This window comes from Aquarana catesbeiana, linkage group LG11 (assembly GCF_042186555.1).
Source record: "Aquarana catesbeiana isolate 2022-GZ linkage group LG11, ASM4218655v1, whole genome shotgun sequence".
In the NCBI taxonomy this organism is placed as follows: Eukaryota; Metazoa; Chordata; class Amphibia; order Anura; family Ranidae; genus Aquarana; species Aquarana catesbeiana.
Window position 1 is genome coordinate 29,295,817 of NC_133334.1, and position 19,679 is coordinate 29,315,495.

The window sequence follows — 19,679 nt, forward strand, 5'->3', positions numbered from 1 at the left end:
ATGATGCGACGCCAAGTAAATAGACACCGAACATGTCACGCTTTTAAAATTGCGCACACTCGTGGAATGGCGCCAAACTACGGTACTTAAAAATCTCCAAAGTAGAACTGAAGGCAAAACTTTTGTTTTCATTTTGAATATCTTAAGATCTCATTTAAATGTGCTTCAAAATGTGTTTTTTTTTTTTTTTTTTTTTTTTTTTTTTTTTTTTTTATATATATATATATATTTATTTTAATCCACTTAAGGACCAGGCCTTTTATGGCACTTGTTTAAAAGTAAAAATCTGTATATTTTGCTAGAAAATTACTTAGAACCCCCAAACATTATATATTTATATATCATTTATTTTTATTTTTTTAGCAGAGACCCTAAAGAATAAAATGATGATCGTTGCAATTTTTATTATTTCACACAGTATTTGCACAGCGGTTTTTCAAACGCAATATTTTGGGGACTAAATACACATTTTTATAAATTTCATTGCAAAAAAAAAAAAAACATATAACCCAATTTTTTAGTACAGTATAAAAGAGGATGTTACGCCGAGTAAATAGATACTGAACATGTCACACTTTAAAATTGCGCATACTACGATACTTTAAAAATCTCCATAGGTGACGCTTTAAAATTTATTACAGGTTACCTGTTTAGAGTTACAGGGGAGGTCTAGTGCTAGAATTATTGCTCTCGCTATAATGTTCGGGGCGATATACATATGTATGTGTGACTTACATATGTGTTTGCTTCTGGGTGCAAGCACGGAGGGATGGGGGTACTTAAAAAACTTTTTTTTTTTCACTGTCCCTTTTTTATTTTTTATCACTTTTATTCCTATTACAAGGAATATAAAGATCCCTTGCAATAGAAATAAGGAATGACAGGTCCTCTTTATGGAGAGATCTGGGGTCTATAAGATAATATCTCTCCTCTACCTTTTGAAAGCATCGCTCTGGTCCTCCTAGATCATAGAGGTGGGGAGAGATGATCTGGTCCCTCCTCAACACTGTGACCAGCCACGCGAGCCGTCGGAACATTTCCCCGGCTCACCGGTAAGAACCATAAGCCCGAGAAACACCGGCGGGTGGTGGTGGGCCGTCGATTATGTTGCATATTTGGTGGTCCTGTCCTCTAATCTTGCCCTTTTGGACACAAATCTTTGACAGGCCTAAGGACACCAAAAACTTCTGGTTTCCTCAATCCTGAGCCCAACCTCTAGTGCTAAGAAGGTCTTCTGCACTTTTTCTTATTGGCCAGCAGAATTGTGATACCTAGACACTGGAGGTCTAACCTCCCCCCTTCCATCAAGGAATGGAACTCCAGAATCACTTTTCCTGGAGTTCATCATGTCAGCTTACTATTGGTCCAACTCCATCACCTGACTCAACAAGACAAACCCCTGCATAAATCAAAAGGCGGGATTCCCCTCTCTACAGTGTTCCTTTCCTGTTCTCAGGGGACAAGTTCGTCTCTTTATATTTGGGTGCAGGAGGATTGGGCTAGAGTGGACCTGCTCCATGTCATTTCCACATATTTGCATAAAACGGAGGGGTTCAGATTGATCCAAACATTTAATTGATTCATCTTACCAGAAGGTCCTAAGAGAGGTCAGGTGGCCTCACCAAGGGTTCTTTTCTCATGGATAGTCTGGACCACGGTTTGTCAACTAGGGTCCCTTGAGCATCGGGCAATTTTGGCCAATCAGCCACTGTGTTCCCACTGATACCAAGGATCTTTTTACTATCTCTAAAGGAATAGTTCTTCCCAATGACCACAAGTGTAAGGAGCATTCTTCCCACTGATCATCACAGTAATGTATCACGAGTTGTAGATATAGTAATTTTTAGTAGGGCTTCCCTGAGACTGGAAAGTTATTTCAAGGGTTCCTCGGTGTTGAAAAGCTTGAGAATGATTGGTCTGGACAATCAAGCAGACCTATGTGGCTTTGGGTCTTTCTCCTCTGGAGGAGGACTCAGCAGACTCTACAAGGGGGACGGCGGCTTCATGGGCCAGTTATGCCAAAGTGTTGGCAGAAGTGGTCTGTAAAGCTGCCAGCTGGAAGTTCTCTAATGCCTTTACTGGCTAGATGTGGCTTAAGGTCCTTCTCGGCCATTGGGCACGCTGGTTCTTTCTTATGCCCTGGCCATGTCATATGGTAATACAGTTATCTTTGCATTGATGTCAGCTCAATGTCTTATTTTCTTTTTCATTGCTTTTGTTTACTGTCCTTTTTTTATGCTAGCTATATCCCCATGGTAGGCTGACTAGATGAACTCCAGGAATACAGAAAACTGTTATCCATACTTATACTAATCTACCTTTCCTGGAGGCTCATCATGTCAGCCTAGGGTTTGCTGGTGTTCCATCACAAGGTCCAGGAATGCTGTGGAGAGGGCAATCCCTCCTCTTATTCTATGCAGCGGTTGTCCTGTGGGGTCAGGGAGTGCAGCTGATCCAATGGTAGTCTGACAAGATGAGCCTCTAGAATAGGGGCTATTACTCTCAGCGGCTACCCTGCCCTTCCTCTTCCCCTCCTATGTCCCTTTCCCTTCCCTCTTCCCTTTAGAGCAGGAATATGCAATTAGCGGACCTCCAGCTGTTGCAAAACTACAAGTCCCATCATGCCTCTTCCTCTGGGTGTCATGCTTGTGGCTGTCAGAGTCTCGCTATGCCTCATGGGACTTTTAGTTCTGCAACAGCTGGAGGTCCGCTAATTGCATATCCCTGCTCTATAGTACTAAAGCTAGAAGAAGATCTTGGTACACACGATACTTCGGATATTCAACCTTGTGTACCCATATCCAGGTCAACCCCATGTCTTGCACAGTGATTTCCTCACAATGCTGGGTTTCTCCGGGTTCTGCCCACACCCAATGGTGTAATAGATGATGTATCATCTTAGTGACTATACATTCATGTGTTTTGTCATATTCTGTAATACATCCATCACTAAATGGTGGACTGGACCATGTGATAATCCTAGCTAGACTCTGGACTGCAAGCCAGTCCCCAGCGCAAGTTCTTCCTCTCCCCTCCAACCACTGATTGCTTGGATTGCATCCTAATGCCACGTACACACGGTCGGACTTTACGGCAGACTTTGCCCGGCGGACGGGATTTCGTCGGACAATTCGATCGTGTGTGGGCTCCAGCGGACTTTGTTTGCTCAAAAGTTGGACGGACTTAGATTTGAAACATGTTTTAAATCTGTCCGATGAACTCGAGTCCGGTCGAATAGTCCGCTCGTCTGTATGCTAGTTCGACGGACAAAAAGCCACGCTAGGGCAGCTATTGGCTACTGGCTATGAAGTTCCTTATTTTAGTCCGGTGTACGTCATCACGTACGAATTCGACAGACTTTGGTGGATTGTGTGTAGGCAAGTCCGTTCATTCGGAAAGTCCGTCGTAAAGTACGTTGAAAGGTCCACCGGGCAAAGTCTGCCGTAAAGTCCGACCGTGTGTACGCGGCATAAGAACAAATGTTATGTGCATGTCCTGCCCCAAGCATCACAGTGGGACTGGAAGTGGATGTTCCTTTTCTCAGACCTGCAACCTGCCTTGCCTCCAAGCATCTTCCCTCTGCCTACCTGGTGCTAAAAGGTACAGAGGCACTGTGATGGGGATACTGTGATGGGGACATCTGATGTAAGGGGGCCCTGTGATGGGGACACTTGTTGTAAGGGGACACTGATGGGGACAATTGATGTAAGGGGGGAACTCAGATTGGGCAAATGAATGTAAGGGGTCACTGTGATGAGGACAACTGATGCAAGGTGGTACTCTGATGGGGACACCTGATGTAAGGGGACACTCTAATAGGGGCACAGTGATTAGGACAACTGATTTAAAGGAACAATCTAATAGGGGCACTGTCATGGGGCATTCTAATGGGGACACCTGATGTAAGGGGGCACTGTGAGGGGGACACCTGATGTAAGAGGGACACCTGATGTAAGGGGGGCACTGTGAGTGGGGACACCTGATGTAAGGGGGGCACTGTGAGTGGGGACACCTGATGTAAGAGGGCACTGTGAGTGGGGACACCTGATGTAAGAGGGCACTGTGAGTGGGGACACCTGATGTAAGGGGGGCACTGTGATGGGGACACCTGATAAAAGAGGGCACTGTGAGTGGGGACACCTGATGTAAGGGGGACACTGTGATGGGGACACCTGATAAAAGAGGGCACTGTGAGTGGGGACACCTGATGTAAGGGGGCACTGTGATGGGGACACCTGATGTAAGAGGGCACTGTGAGTGGGGACACCTGATGTAAGGGGGGCACTGTGATGGGGACACCTGATGTAAAGAAGCACTGTGAGTGGGGACACCTGATGTAAGGGGACACTGTGATGGGGACACCTGAGGCAAGGGTGTACTCTGATGGGGGTCAGAGTTATGATAGACATACAATGCCTACATACAGTATATCCCATCTAATTCATAGCACAAACATGTGATTCGGACCTCGGCTGGAAGGAAAATTGATTGTCTGTACCTCGTTGAATTTTAATTCAATGCCCCTGCTGTAGTACATACCAACCCTGAACCCCTTATGTACTTTGTTTTATACCTAAAATATTCAATAAACTTTTTCTATTAAAAAAAGAAGAACAGTTGAATTATTACATTGTATACTGAATTAAACTCTCGGAGTGTGCTGCAACCCGTCATAGATCTGAAGGGTCAGAGGGGGACACCCTCCCATTGCTGGATGCACTCTGTCTTTCATAGAGACACACATGCTGCTTCTGCCATTGACTTTGTTATATATATATAAAATACCATTCGATAATTACTTTACTGTTGACTTGTGCAGTAAGAAGTCCCTTTGTTGCGCAGACACAGGCCGCACTGTTCCTGAAGAATCGGCAAATGCACAGAAGGCTTCGCACGTTGGCCTTGAATGTTGTCTATTGTCCCCAACCCTCGCCCAGTTTATTTTGGACTCTGTCTTCTTGCATTAAGGATGGTCACAGCCGGGCAGCTATCTCCCTGAAGATGAGGGGGGGGGGATATTTGTCCTTGAGCGACTTGTTGGAGTGTTGGGACCTCTCTGTATCCTCATGTGACTGCTCATACATTGTTTGAATGTTTGACAGTTCCTGATTACTGGGTGGTCCTGTTGGTCCCCTCCTGCCTGAAAAATTAAAAGGAGCCAGGTTAAATTGTCGGTTGAACAGTGGCTGCATCCAATCAGATGTAGCTGCCATTTTGGTATTCTGACAGTTGGCAGTGCCGGCTGTCAGAATACTATAACTGTAGTGGGAGATTAATTTATCTGCGCTGTAAGGCGTGGATGGAGGAAGGTATGGGGTCTGCTCATACACCCCTCTTCTGGGTCACCCCTTTTTGAGAATAGAGAACCATCATTTATGGTGCTAAGAAATTTGCATGGAATTTGTTAATAGGAAAAGCAGTAAAATAGATACCCTGCAGCCAGCAACAATGGATCCCCCCAGCAACAATATAGACCCTCCCAACAATGGATCCCCCCAACAACAATATAGACCCTCCCAGCAATAGATTCCCCCCAGCAACAATATAGACCCTCCCAACAATAGATCCCCCCAGCAACAATATAGACCCTCCCAACAATAGATCCCCCCAGCAACAATATAGACCCTCCCAACAATGGATCCCCCCCAGCAACAATATAGACCCTCCCAACAATGAATCCCCCCAGCAACAATATAGACCCTCCCAACAATGAATCCCCCCAGCAACAATATAGACCCTCCCAACAATGGATCCCCCCAGCAACAATATAGACCCTCCCAACAATGGATCCCCCCACCAACAATATAGACCCTCCCAACAAGGGATCCCCCCAGCAACAATATAGACCCTCCCAACAATGGATCCCCCCAGCAACAATATAGACCCTCCCAACAATGGATCCCCCCAGCAACAATATAGATCCTCCCAACAATGGATCCCCCCCAGCAACAATATAGACCCTCCCAACAATGGATCCCCCAGCAACAATATAGACCCTCCCAACAATGGATCCCCCCAGCAACAATATAGACCCTCCCAACAATAGATCCCCCCCAGCAACAATATAGACCCTCCCAACAATAGATCCCCCCAGCAACAATATAGACCCTCCCAACAATAGATCCCCCCAGCAACAATATAGACCCTCCCAACAATGGATCCCCCCCCAGCAACAATATAGACCCTTCCAACAATGGATCCCCCCAGCAACAATATAGACCCTCCCAACAATGGATCCCCCCACCAACAATATAGACCCTCCCAACAATGGATCCCCCCAGCAACAATATAGACCCTCCCAACAATGGATCCCCCCAGCAACAATATAGACCCTCCCAACAATGGATCTCCCCAGCAACAATATAGACCCTCCCAACAATAGATCCCCCCAGCAACAATATAGACCCTCCCAACAATAGATTCCCCCAGCAACAATATAGATCCTCCCAACAATGGATCCCCCCCAGCAACAATATAGACCCTCCCAACAATGGATCCCCCCAGCAACAATATAGACCCTCCCAACAATAGATTCCCCCAGCAACAATATAGATCCTCCCAACAATGGATCCCCCCCAGCAACAATATAGACCCTCCCAACAATGGATCCCCCAGCAACAATATAGACCCTCCCAACAATGGATCCCCCCAGCAACAGTATAGACCCTCCCAACAATGGATCCCCCCAGCAACAGTATAGACCCTCTCAACAATGGATCCCCCCAGCAACAGTATAGACCCTCTCAACAATGGACCCCCCCAGCAACAATATAGACCCTCCCAACAATGCATCCCCCCAGCAACAATATAGACCCTCTCAACAATAGATTTCCCCCAGCAACAATAGTTTCCCCCTTCAACACTAAACCCCCACAATAAAAGACCCCTCTTGGAACAATTGATCCCCCACCATCAACAATAGACCCCTGCCAGCAACAATAGATCTCCCAGCAGCCAGCAACAGTGGACCCCTCCCTCAACAGTAGATCCCTTGCAGCAATAAATAAGACCTCCCCCCGCAATATATGACCCTCCAGCAACAATAGATTCCTCAACAACAATAGACCTCCCAAGAAAAAATAGACCCCCCTCAATGACAATAGGTCCCCCAGCAGCCACCAACAGTAGACTGTCCAGCACACCCCCACCACCCCTTGCCATTACATACTGTACAACCAGTGCTGGAAGTTCCGGAACTACGTCCCCCCCCACCATTGCCTGCTGAAAAGACGCCCTGGATCTTATAAAACATGTCACAAGCACTTGCCAAGCTGCACGAATTGATCTGTATTTTCTCTAATGCCGTGTACACATGGGCGGACTTTTCAACATCAAAGGTCTGACGGTCTTTCCGACGGACTTTCGACAAAGTTACCACGGACTTTCGGACGACCGGACTTGCCCACACACGAACAGACTAAACTCCGTTCGAAAGTCCGTTGGTTTGAACATGATCACGTACGAAGGGACTAGAATAAGGAAGTTCATAGCCAGTAGCCAATATCTGCCCTAGCGTCGTTTTTTTGTCCGTCGGACTAGCATACAGACGAACGGATTTTTCGACCGGACCCGAGTCCATCGGAAAGATTTGAAATATGTTCTAAATCTAAAGTCCTTCTGATTTTTCGACAGCAAGGGTCCGATGAAGCCCACACACGATCAAATTGTCCGGCGGATTCGTTCCGTCGGACCTTTGCTGTCGAAAAGTCCGGTCATGTGTACGCGGCATAATGCTATGATTTCCTAGCATCCTCAGCCCCATCTAGTGGCCAAAATGCTGTGTATTTTCTGAATGGGGTATTTCAGAAAAAATGTGCTGCATTTGGGCCACTGCAGGCAGCTGTGATACGCATGGAGCTCTTGTTAGCGCAACACAACTTATGGGGTCGTTGTACTGATTCTCCCTCTCCCAGTCTGAGCTCTGAAAAGGGACAAATCAGGGTAATTTCTGGTACTTACACTGCTTGCCATAAAAAATAAAAAAAAAATGATTGTACTATGAATACAGAGCTGCATTAATTTGTGTCTTTTGTATCCACCTGGAGCTGAATTCCAGGATCGAGAGAGGAAAGGTTGGAGCCATTGTCAGATTTGAATTGCTTTCTATGCCCCTTCCTGGCTCAATGACCACTATGGAATCTTTCCTTAAAGTGATACTAAACCCAGGACCCTGCATTCACTATATCTGGTCTCCCACAGTACACAGAACATGGAAATGCAATTATTTTAGTAAATATAAACTGCAAAATACCTTTTCTCATCAGCAGTATATAGGTCTTGTGACTTCTATCAGTGTCTGGTTAAAGCTTTTAGGAGGAGTTTTCATTTTCCCCTGACCCTCTGTCTGGACAGTGCTGATTGGCCCTATACTGATTACACGCACCCTCTCAAGAAAATAAAAAAACTAGTAATACACACAAAACTGAGCATGTGCAGAGTGCCTCCAAGCCTTTGTTCTATCAGTGGATGGGTTGGAGTTAGTTGAAGAAGGGGAGGATCAGAGAAGACAGGATAACACAGCCTTTATACACAAAGCAGAGGATTAACCCCTTAGATTCCACAGTGAGTATAACAAGCATGCTTTACTCCATATACACACTGATTTTACCGTTGTGGATTTAGTAACACTTTAAGCCAGTGGTTCTCAACCTCAGTCCCCAAGTACCCCCCACCCTAAAAATGGGTGCAACATGTAACATGTCCCAAAGGTGAACTTCTGTGTTATATTACAGAGTTAAGCTGCCTGTGGATGGTGCAGGTGACCATATTGGCAACCAGCTATATACAGTACAGTGTAACAATAAATTTAAAAACCACAAATCGCGGCAAAATCGGGGGAAAAAACGTGGCACTTGCGTTTTGGATGCAGGTCCATTAAAGTCTATTACATGCAAAATGCAGCATTTTGCGGGAAAAAAAGTCCCCGACCCTTTCCAAAAACACAGAGGCACAAAAATGCATCGATGTGAATGAGTTCCATAGGAACCCATGTTAAAAGAAATTCCTGCATTTCTGCAAAATGCAACAAAAAATTCATTGGTGTGAACTGAGCCTAATGCTCGGATCGGAATTTCCACCAGAAAAATCTAGGATGTTTTTTTTCCAACGGAATTCTGCTCAAGCTTGACTTGCATACACACGGTTACACAAAAGTTCTCTGGACTTTCGACCATCAAGAACGCGGTGACGTACAACACTACCACGAGCCGAGAAAATGAAGTTCCATGCTTCCGAGCATGCGTCAAATTGTTTCCGAGCATGCCTGATTTTTTTGCGCGTCCGAATTGCATACAGACGAATGCATTTTCGGGTAGGAACTTTTCCTGACCGAAAAATAGAGAACCTGCTCTCAATCTTTTGCTGGCTGGAATTCCGCCAGCAAAAGACCGATGGAGCATACACACGGTCGCATTTTCCGACAAAAAACTCTCATCAGAGTTTTGCTGGCGGCGTTTCCGATCGTGTGTACGCGGCATTAGACCCAGTCTATCCAGACAATGTGGTCACCCACTGACAAGGGGCGGGGCCTCTGGATGACGTAATCAGATTGCCACGCCCCCACTGTTATCTAAGAAATGCTTGACATTTGCGCGGACAGATCAGCGGGACGCAGCATTGGAGGAGGGTCGGCGGTGGCAGAGGAAGAAGAACACCAGACAAAGAAGACAGAAGAAAGAAGAAGAGCGGAAGAAGGAGAAGCCTGGAGGAGGAAGATGCGGAAGAAGATGGAGGAAGACCTGAGGAAGAAGGAAGAAGGGGAAGAAGATATTTTTAATAAAAGACTTGTCAAAAACTGTCTACTGTATTTTTTAACACTACACTACGTTTTTTTGGTGAATAGGTAGGGGTACAATGTACCCCATACTCATTCACATGGGGGAGGCCGGGATCTGGAGGCACCCTTGTTAAAGGGGGCTTCCAGATTCCAATAAGCCCCCTGCCCACAGACCCCAACAACCACCGGGCAAGGGTTGTCGGGAAGAGGCCCTTGTCTCCGTCAACATAGGGGCAAGGTGCTTTGGGGTGGGGGGCGCAGAGCCCTCAACATGGGGGGGATAGGTGCTTTGGGGTGGGGGGCGCAGAGCCCTCAACATGGGGGGAAAGATGCTTTGGGGTGGGAGGCACAGAGCCCCCCTGCCCTAAAGCACCCATCCCCCCCATATTGAGGGCATGCAGCCTGGTATGGTACAGAAGGGGGGGCGCTTGCTCGTCCCCTCCCTTTCCTGGCCTGCGGGGCTGCATGCTTGGATAAGTAAGGGTCTGGTGTGGATTTTGGGGGGGACCCCCATGCCATTTTTTAAAATTTTGGTGTGGGAGGGTCCCCTCCGAATCAATACTAGACCCAAGGGCCTGGTATGGACCTGGGGGGACCCCACACTGTTTTTTTTGGGGGGTGGGGGGCGCAGAGCCCTCAACATGGGGGGAAAGATGCTTTGGGGTGGGCGGCACAGAGCCCCCCTGGACCTGGGGGGACCCCACACTGTTTTTTTTGGGGTGGGGGGCGCAGAGCCCTCAACATGGGGGGAAAGATGCTTTGGGGTGGGCGGCACAGAGCCCCCCTGGACCTGGGGGGACCCCACACTGTTTTTTTTGGGGTGGGGGGCACAGAGCCCTTAACATGGGGGGAAAGATGCTTTGGGGTGGGAGGCACAGAGCCCCCCTGCCCTAAAGCACCCATCCACCCCATATTGAGGGCATGCAGCCTGGTATGGTACAGAAGGGGGGGCGCTTGCTCATCCCCTCCCTTTCCTGGCCTGCGGGGCTGCATGCTCGGATAAGTAAGGGTCTGGTGTGGATTTTGGGGGGGACCCCCATGCCATTTTTTAAAATTTTGGTGTGGGGGGGGTGTTCCCTCCGAAACCATACTAGACCCAAGGGCCTGGTATGGACCTGGGGGGGACCCCACACTGTTTTTTTTTTTTTTTTTTTTTCACGTTTTTTTTTTTTTTAGCCGTCAATTCTTTTTTTTTTTTTTCACATTCAGCGGGGAAGCCCGCTGACAGCTGATGACTCATCGGTTGTTAAGGAAGCGGCGGCCGGCTTCCTGGTCCCCTCCTTAGCAACCAGCTATATACAGCTATAAAACAAAATACGCAAATCATGGTAAAAACGTGCATCCAAAAACGTGGCAAGCACCGCAAAAAGCACTGCAGAAATGCTCAAAAGCAACATGCATAGATGTGAATCGAGCCTAAGGAGACCGCATAAAGCGGAATTCGAAACAGAACAGAATATGTTATTTAAAATTTACAAACCGACTTTTATAAAACAAAATTCTATAAATTCTATCACGATCCTCGCCCGCTACACTGGAATGTTCAGATTGGCTCTGTTCATCGTTGCTGATATACAGTACAGCTTAAATCTGTTAGAAATTATCTCTAAATGACAGCAGGTGTCTGATGTTTGCTCGTTCTCTGTAAGATTGGAAGCAGATTTGGAAAAGCAGAAAAAAACTATTATTTCAGACCAAATAAAACTTTGAAAAGTGCAAGTCCGTAGCAGCCAATCAGCCATCAGATCTCATTACAGTCATAGGCTACTCCGCTATAAACATTTATTTATTCCAGTTGTGTTGGCAAGAAGACCGATGTCTTGACACCGTGACACCTGAGCCCATGGGGACAATAGCATTTGTTTTTTTTTTTTCTGGCTGGGGTGGCGCCCTGCACTGAACGAAGACCACCCAGTGGATACCGGGACCCCCAGCTGTGGCCCTGACATCAGCAAGAGGCCGCGGATAATATTCAGTTTTTGTAATGCTGCAGACATATGGCAATTGATGACTTGAACCAGTCCCATTACAAATAAATGATCCCCTTACTGACTGCTAAGGCTTTAGGGCCACACAACAAGTACCAGAGGGCCCAAGGGACCCAATGACTGCAGCACCTAAATCAGCGAATTACATTTGTATTCATAAACGCTCTTTGTGCAGAACTTACAAAAAAATACATACGAGTGATCTCTTTTTTTATTAAACAGAGATGATCCCTGATTGGTCTGGTTGGTCATGTGATGCTGATACAGGGGGGGATCTTTGGGAGTGGACACCCGCAGACTGGTAAGAGGGTCCTGTTTTTGGGGGTCTCTTAATTTCCTGTCCTTTAGACACAACAGGGAATTTTCATGTTGAAGGAAACCTCCTCTTATGTAGTGGTCACCGAAACAAGTGTCCCCAAAGTAAGATTTCTTCTCTGTTCTGGTGAGAACTTAACATTTTTGATTTTCGCTTAGACCAGGGGTCTCCAAACTTTCTAAAAGAGGGTCAAGTTTACTATCCTTCAGACTTTAGGGGGACCGAACTGTGGTCAGTGGGAGTAGAAAATGATTGTAGTAAAAAAAAAATGATTGTAGTGAAAACGGTGCAGCGCATACAATAGGTAATGATAGTCCGTGTAATAAATAATGTATATAAGAAAGTCCACAGCCAGAAAAGGGATCAGATAACCCAAGGTGCAGACTGCAGTTCCACTTTAACCTCTTCCCGCCCTATAGCCGAATTAAGGCTACAGTGCCGGCCTTAATTGCCGGGAGGCCGTCATATGACATCCTTCCGTGCGTGAGCTGCCTGCGCCCCCTGTGAGACAGCGTGAGGGAAAAAAAAACTGACAGATCACCGGCTTCTGTCAGAGGGACATCGGTCCCTCACACACAGAGCCGCGGCTGCCTCATCTATGTCCACCAGTGCCACATAATAGTACCCACCAGTGCCACCTACCAGTGCCCACAGTGCCACCTACCAGTGTTCAGTGCCACCTACCAGTGCCACCTATCAATGCCTACCAGTGCTGCCAATCAATGCCTCCGATCAGTGATCAGTGCCTATCAGTGCCACCTATCAGTACCACCCATCAGTGCTGCCTATCAGTGTCACCCACCGGTGCCTACCAGTGCCCATCAGTGCCACCCATCAGTGATTAGTGCCTATCAGTGTCACCCACCAATGCCTACCAGTGCCCATCAGTGCCACCCATCAGTGATCAGTGCCACCTATCAGTACCACCCATCAGTGTCACCCACCGGTGCCTACCAGTGCCCATCAATGCCACCTATCAGTGATCAGTGCCGCCTATCAGTGCCACCCATCAGTGCTGCCTATAAGTGTCACCCACCGGTGCCTACCAGTGCCCATCAGTGCCACCCATCAGTGACCAGTGCCCATCAGTGCAGCCTATTAGTGCCCATCGGTGCAGCCTTTTTAGCGCACATTAGTGAAGGAGAAAAATTACCCATTTTCAAAATTTTGTAACAAACTATGAAACCACTTTTTTTTGTTTTTTTCAAAATTTTAGGTCTTTTTTGGGGTTTTTTTTCAGCAAAAAATAAATTAAAAACAAACAGTGATTAAATACTACCAAAATAAAGCTCTATTTGTGTGAAAAAAATTATAAAAATGTATCTTGGGTACAGTGTTGCATGACCTGCGCAATTCAAAGTATTAGAGCGATGAGAGCTGAAAGCTGGTCTGGGCAGGAAGGGGGTATAAGTGGCCGGTAAGCAAGTGGTTAAGGAATACAAGTTGTTTCCCTGAGTGTTGCATCCATAACCAGGGTGGGCCCTTGGATGACCAATGATCTTTTTAGCTGTCTGTAAGGGGTACATTTTTCCCTTTTTTACTGACCCCCCCAATGAACTGGTTTTACCGGGGGTTCTCTGAGACCTAAAAATTATTTCAAGGGTTCCTCCAGGTAGGAAGGTTGAGAAAGGCGGCTCTTGATGGAACAGCTGGACAGGTCTTCATGAAAGGCATTTTGTTACACAAGTCATAAATAAAGGACACTTCCCTTCGAGGCTCTGTACACTTTATTCACTTCTGTATGAGATATTTCCTGACTCGCCTGCAGCAGTACAGAATCTCATCTGGCAGGCTCGGTATTCTATTACAGTCCCTTGTGGACGGGGGATCATTTTAGAGTGTCCATGTCAGGGACAGCTGATCGCCCGGTCTATGTCTATACACTCTGCATCATAAAACAACATGTTGGAGGAAAAGTATAGACCCCATCCACATTTAAGCAGGAGCATTTTCAGACGAATTCAAGCTTTTTTTGCGACTAATGTACATTTTTTTTTTGGAGTAACTCCACTTTTGTTGAGAAAAAAAAACATTCTTCTCGGGGTGATCGATGTACATTACAAGGATTGGAACAACCTTTGTTGCAGATTCCTACCTTTTGTTATTCAAAAGAAATCCCTATTTGTTCCTCTGTGTCCATGTGGTTAATGAATCTAACAGTGGTCGCTGGTGGGATTTTTTTTGGGCTGTGCGGCAACAACCACCCCCCCCCACCCCGGTGGCGCGGCACTAACAACACCCCCCCTGCATGTCTGCCGGTTGGTCCAGCACTTACCTGGATAGATAGATCCAGATAGATGGGGGGTGTCATCCAGCGCGGCAGGGTGCGATTAGCGGCTCCAGGCTAGCGGGGTTCGGGCAGCGGCTCCAGGGTCTGGGCAGCGGCTCCAGGCTAGCGAGTGCGGGGTCTGGGCAGCGGCTCCAGGCTAGCGGGTGCGGGGTCTGGGCAGCGGCTCCAGGCTAGCGGGTGCGGGGTCTGGGCAGCGGCTCCAGGCTAGCGGGTGCGTTGTCTGGGTAGCGGCTCCGGGCTAGCGGGTGCGGGGTCTGGGCAGCAGCTCCAGACTAGCGGGGTTCGGGCAGCGGCTCCAGGCTAGCGGGTGCGGGGTCTGGGCAGCGGCTCCAGGCTAGCGGGGTTCAGGCAGCGGCTCCAGGCTAGCAGGTGCGGGGTCTGGGCAGCGGCTCCAGGCTAGCGGGTTTGGGGAAGCGGCTCCAGGCCAGCGGGTGCGGGGTCTGGGCAGCGGCTCCAGGCTAGCGGGGTTGAGGCAGCGGCTCCAAGCTAGCAGGTGCGGGGTCTGGGCAGCGGCTCCAGGCTAGCGGGTGCGGGGTCTGGGTAGCGGCTCCAGGCTAGCGGGTGCGGGGTCTGGGCAGTGGCTCCAGGCTAGCGGGGTTCAGGCAGCGGCTCCAGGCTAGCAGGTGCAGGGTCTGGGCAGCGGCTCCAGGCTAGCGGGGTTCAGGCAGCGGCTCCAGGCTAGCAGGTGCAGGGTCTGGGCAGCGGCTCCAGGCTAGCGGGGTTCAGGCAGCGGCTCCAGGCTAGCGGGTGCGGGGTCTGGGTAGCGGCTCCAGGCTAGCGGGTGCGGGGTCTGGGCAGTGGCTCCAGGCTAGCGGGGTTCAGGCAGCGGCTCCAGGCTAGCAGGTGCAGGGTCTGGGCAGCGGCTCCAGGCTAGCGGGGTTCAGGCAGCGGCTCCAGGCTAGCAGGTGCAGGGTCTGGGCAGCGGCTCCAGGCTAGCGGGGTTCAGGCAGCGGCTCCAGGCTAGCAGGTGCGGGGTCTGGGCAGCGGCTCCAGGCTAGCGGGTGCGGGGTCTGGGTAGCGGCTCCAGGCTAGCGGGTGCGGGGTCTGGGCAGTGGCTCCAGGCTAGCGGGGTTCAGGCAGCGGCTCCAGGCTAGCAGGTGCAGGGTCTGGGCAGCGGCTCCAGGCTAGCGGGGTTCAGGCAGCGGCTCCAGGCTAGTGGGTGCGGCGCCCAGGCAGCGGCTCCAGGCTAGCGGGTGCGGGGTCCAGGCAGCGGCTTCAAGGTGGCGGGCTTCCTCTCTGGCTCCAGCGGCTTCCTCCCTGGCTCCACGTCAGGCGTCCAAAAGGATTGCCTGACATTTTGGCTAATCAGGAAAACAGGTTTCACACCTGCTTCCTGATTGACAGGGAGAAGATTTAGTGTGAAAATATATTTGCTATCGTCACACAACTGGGTGCGATCGGGACGCAGTGCTCTGCGCCCCGAGCCCACCCTTTTTTTTAAGCCTATTAGAGCCTCTGGCTCTAATCATGTGCTTAAAAAACACCTCCCAATAGGAATTAATGTCCTGAAAGGGGCCAGGCGCATGGATAGGAAGGGTGGAGGCGGGATTGGGGGGGCGCTGGCCAGCCGTGCTGCAGAGAGGGGGCACCTGGAATTGGTTAGAGAGGGCCTAATATGGGGGGGGGGGTTTGATGCAGCTGGGAGGGGGTCTTTTTGATGAATGAAACCCCCTGTGGCTCCTATGCAGCACTGGAAGCAATCGGAGGGGAGAGGAGGAGAAGCTGGAATACTGCTGGGGAGCCACAGGGGATCGGTGCTACGAGGTGGGGGGACACATAAGAGTGGAGGAGGGCATATAAGAGGACAGTTGGAGCGGCAGCAGCTCCTCCATGGGAGCATTGTGTAAGGACACAGCGGGCCCTACCCTCCACAGGGCCAGCGTGCACCGTACATATTGCACCCATGAATGATATGCACCTGATTGGGGGGGTCAACTTTTTATAACCTCTTGTTGACCTTCTGACAACTCGGTCACGGTGCTAAGAGTGTGCAGCAAGCATGCTCTCAGCACAAAAAGCTCAGCTGCCATGGACACATATGTGTGGCTGGTAAGGCCCACCCTCCTTTCTGCCCCACATATGTGTCCATGGTTGCTGAGGTTTCTCTGTTGAGACAGTGCTTATTGCACGCTACCAGCACGGTGACTGAGCTGTCACCAACAGTTCCTGGTCTCTAGCTATGATTGGGAGCAAAATCATGTGACCAGTGCCAGGACAAAGCCATCTAAAGCCCAGGGCGAACAAGCCAAACTGCGCCCCCCATCCCAAAAAAAGCACTATGTGCTAGAAATAATCCCCCCCCCCAAAAAAAAATAGACTGTTAACTTTCATGTTTACACCCTAAGCATAAATTCCCCCTCCTCCCAGGACAAATCCACTCCACTGCTGAAATTGCCCCTCCAAACACAAATCTCCCCCCCCCCCGCTAAAATTCTCTCTTTCTACAACCCCCCCCCCCCTATAAATAAACAATCCTCTTAGCACTCTACCCCTCAAATTTCCCCTCCTCCCCATCCTAGCACAAATACCCCCCCCCCCCAAAATTTCCCCTCCTAGCACAAATCCCCTCCCTCCTCGACCACATCACCTGTTGTAGCACAAAATTTCTTTCCCCAACCTCCCTCCCAATACAAATCCCCCTAAATCACCTTTCCTAGCACACCCTCCCTCCCCCCCGAAATTTCCCCTCCTAGAACAACTCTTACTTCCTTCTGCCCTCCAAATTCCCCCACCCAACTCAAATCCCCCTCTCTCCCAATCTCCTCATAGTGCCCCAACACTCCACAGGATAGCACAGTGCCCAGGGCAGCCGTCCCTCCTGCCCACCCCTCGTCCGGACCCTGAATGTGACAGCCAATCACAGCGGTTGCGTGACCAGCAAGTCCATCCTGCTACCCCACCTTGAGACCCAGTTAAAGGGCTGTGGTTGGAGGGGGTTAAGGGGTACGTGTGGGACTGTGAAGTAAGGTGAAAAATATTCTCTATTAGTAACCCCCCCTGACAAAACAAACATTATATATTGCATATATGAAGGAGGGGGGCACCTACATTCTATGTTGATTAGTTGATATGTTGAGTTCAGCTTTAAAAACCACCATTATTCCTCCTCTCATTTCAAAATGGTTAGATTTCTCCAACATTTTTTCTGATTTTTGCCACAATTTCGGAGAAATTAAAACGGTCAATTTCGCTCATCCCTACCTTCTGCCTGTGACTGGGGTGTGTCTAAGAGGTGGCCGGGATATAGAAGTTCTGTAGGTGGTGGTGGGTACATTTCTGCACCCATGTCTATGAGCCAAACGTTCCTGTCCAGAAAACACAATAATGGTTACACAGTCTGCCGGACTCCATGGAAGGAGGAAGGCGGACAATAGGCTGGTGTCCAGCAGACGATGGGCTCATTATACAGTGTGGGCAGGGAGAAGCACAAAACCACAACATTCATATGGAGATTCCGTCCTTCATGACGCCCCGGATTTTACATTATACTCCGATTTCTGAATCAGAACAATTCCGTCCTGTTATATCAACATATCGACATACAACGAGCCCGATAGAACAATTCCGCATTATCACCCCGCTGACGACAATCCTCGTCCTCCGTGTACAGTCTGCACAGGACCGGCCACTAGAAATATGCAATAAATTCATTAGAGAGGCTCAACATATGGCGTGCGTCCCGCCTGACGTCCACTTCCTGCGATTACTGCGCTAATCATTCTCAGCTGTCTGCCCAACATAGATTAGATTGTCCGACGTTTAATGGAAGCAGGTGTGAGGGATCTGTCCTGTGTTTGATGTCAAATCCCCAGCGCTGCATGCGGGGCCCATTATTAAAGATTGTACCTTGGTGGCCCATCCAGATATCTATTATCTATTATCTATCGATTCATTTTAAATCATCTTTTATAAATAATAATTTATATACAGTATCTATCGAATTATCTTTCTATGCATTATTTTATCTATTGTTTTTAACTATTATCTATCTATTTATTATTTTGTTTCCACAGCTGTTCATTATCTATCTATCTAGTATTTTTTTATATGTATCAATTGATCAATTATCTTTCTATCCATTTTATCTATTATCTATCTATTCAGCAATTATAAATCTATCTATTTTTCTATCTATTCATTTGTTATCTATTATCTAACTATATAGTCATAATTTATCTGTCTATCTTGTTTCCATATCTATCTATTCATCATTTATCTATCTATATCACCTACAATATACCAGTATCTCGTATCTATCTATCTATCTATCTATCTATCTATCTATCTATCTATCTATCTATCTATCTATCTATCTATCTATCTATTTCTATCTATCTATCTATCTATCTATCTATCTATCTATCTATCTATCTATCTATCTATCTATCTATCTATCTATCTATCTCTCTCTCTCTCTCTCTCTCTCTCTCTCTCTCTCTCTCTCTATCTATCTATCTATCTATCTATCTATCTATCTATCTATCTATCTATCCTCCTATTCAATATTTATCTATCATTGTATCTTTTTATCTAGCTATATCTATCAATTGATCAATTATGTTTCTAGACATTATTTTATCTATTATCCATCTATTCAGCAATTATAAATCAATCTAGCTTTTCCTTGTCAAAAGATTTTATCGAATATACAACAATCAGCAAAACGTATATGTTGAATAATCACATATGAACAGATAGAGTCTAATTTTGCTATTACATAGGAAAATTCAAGATAAGTAGAAAAACAAAATAAACAAGAGAAAACAAATCATATGCAAAGATTACATTTTACATATAAAGGAAATAGTGTGGGGAATCTAAAGACTGGAAGTTATTGCTGAATTAATCAGCCAATCTAAAGCTAAAGATATACAATGAGAGCTATTCATTACATTATAAAAAGAATAATGAACCTAAATAGTACCATGTTCACAAGCAATAGAGAAAAAAAAAGAAAGGTAGGGGACAGACAAGAAGAGAGTAGGAATAAACAGGAATATAGAAGAAGAGAGAGGAGAGGGGGAGAAGGAGTTCACCAGATTGGTCCCGAGAGCCATATGGAAATGAGTAAAGATTAAGACCAGTCAATTCTAACCACTACCATGGCGATAGGACTTTTTCATCCATAGATGATGCAGTGAAAAATTTAATCCATGGGTTCCATAATTTCTCAAATTTTGGTATAAGATTATTTTCTATAGCAGCTATTTTACAGTGAATCATGAAATTATTCATTCTATTTTTTGTCTCAGCCACTCCTAGTGACGGGGATTTCCAGGCTTTCGCAATTGTTTGTCTAGCGGCTGTCAG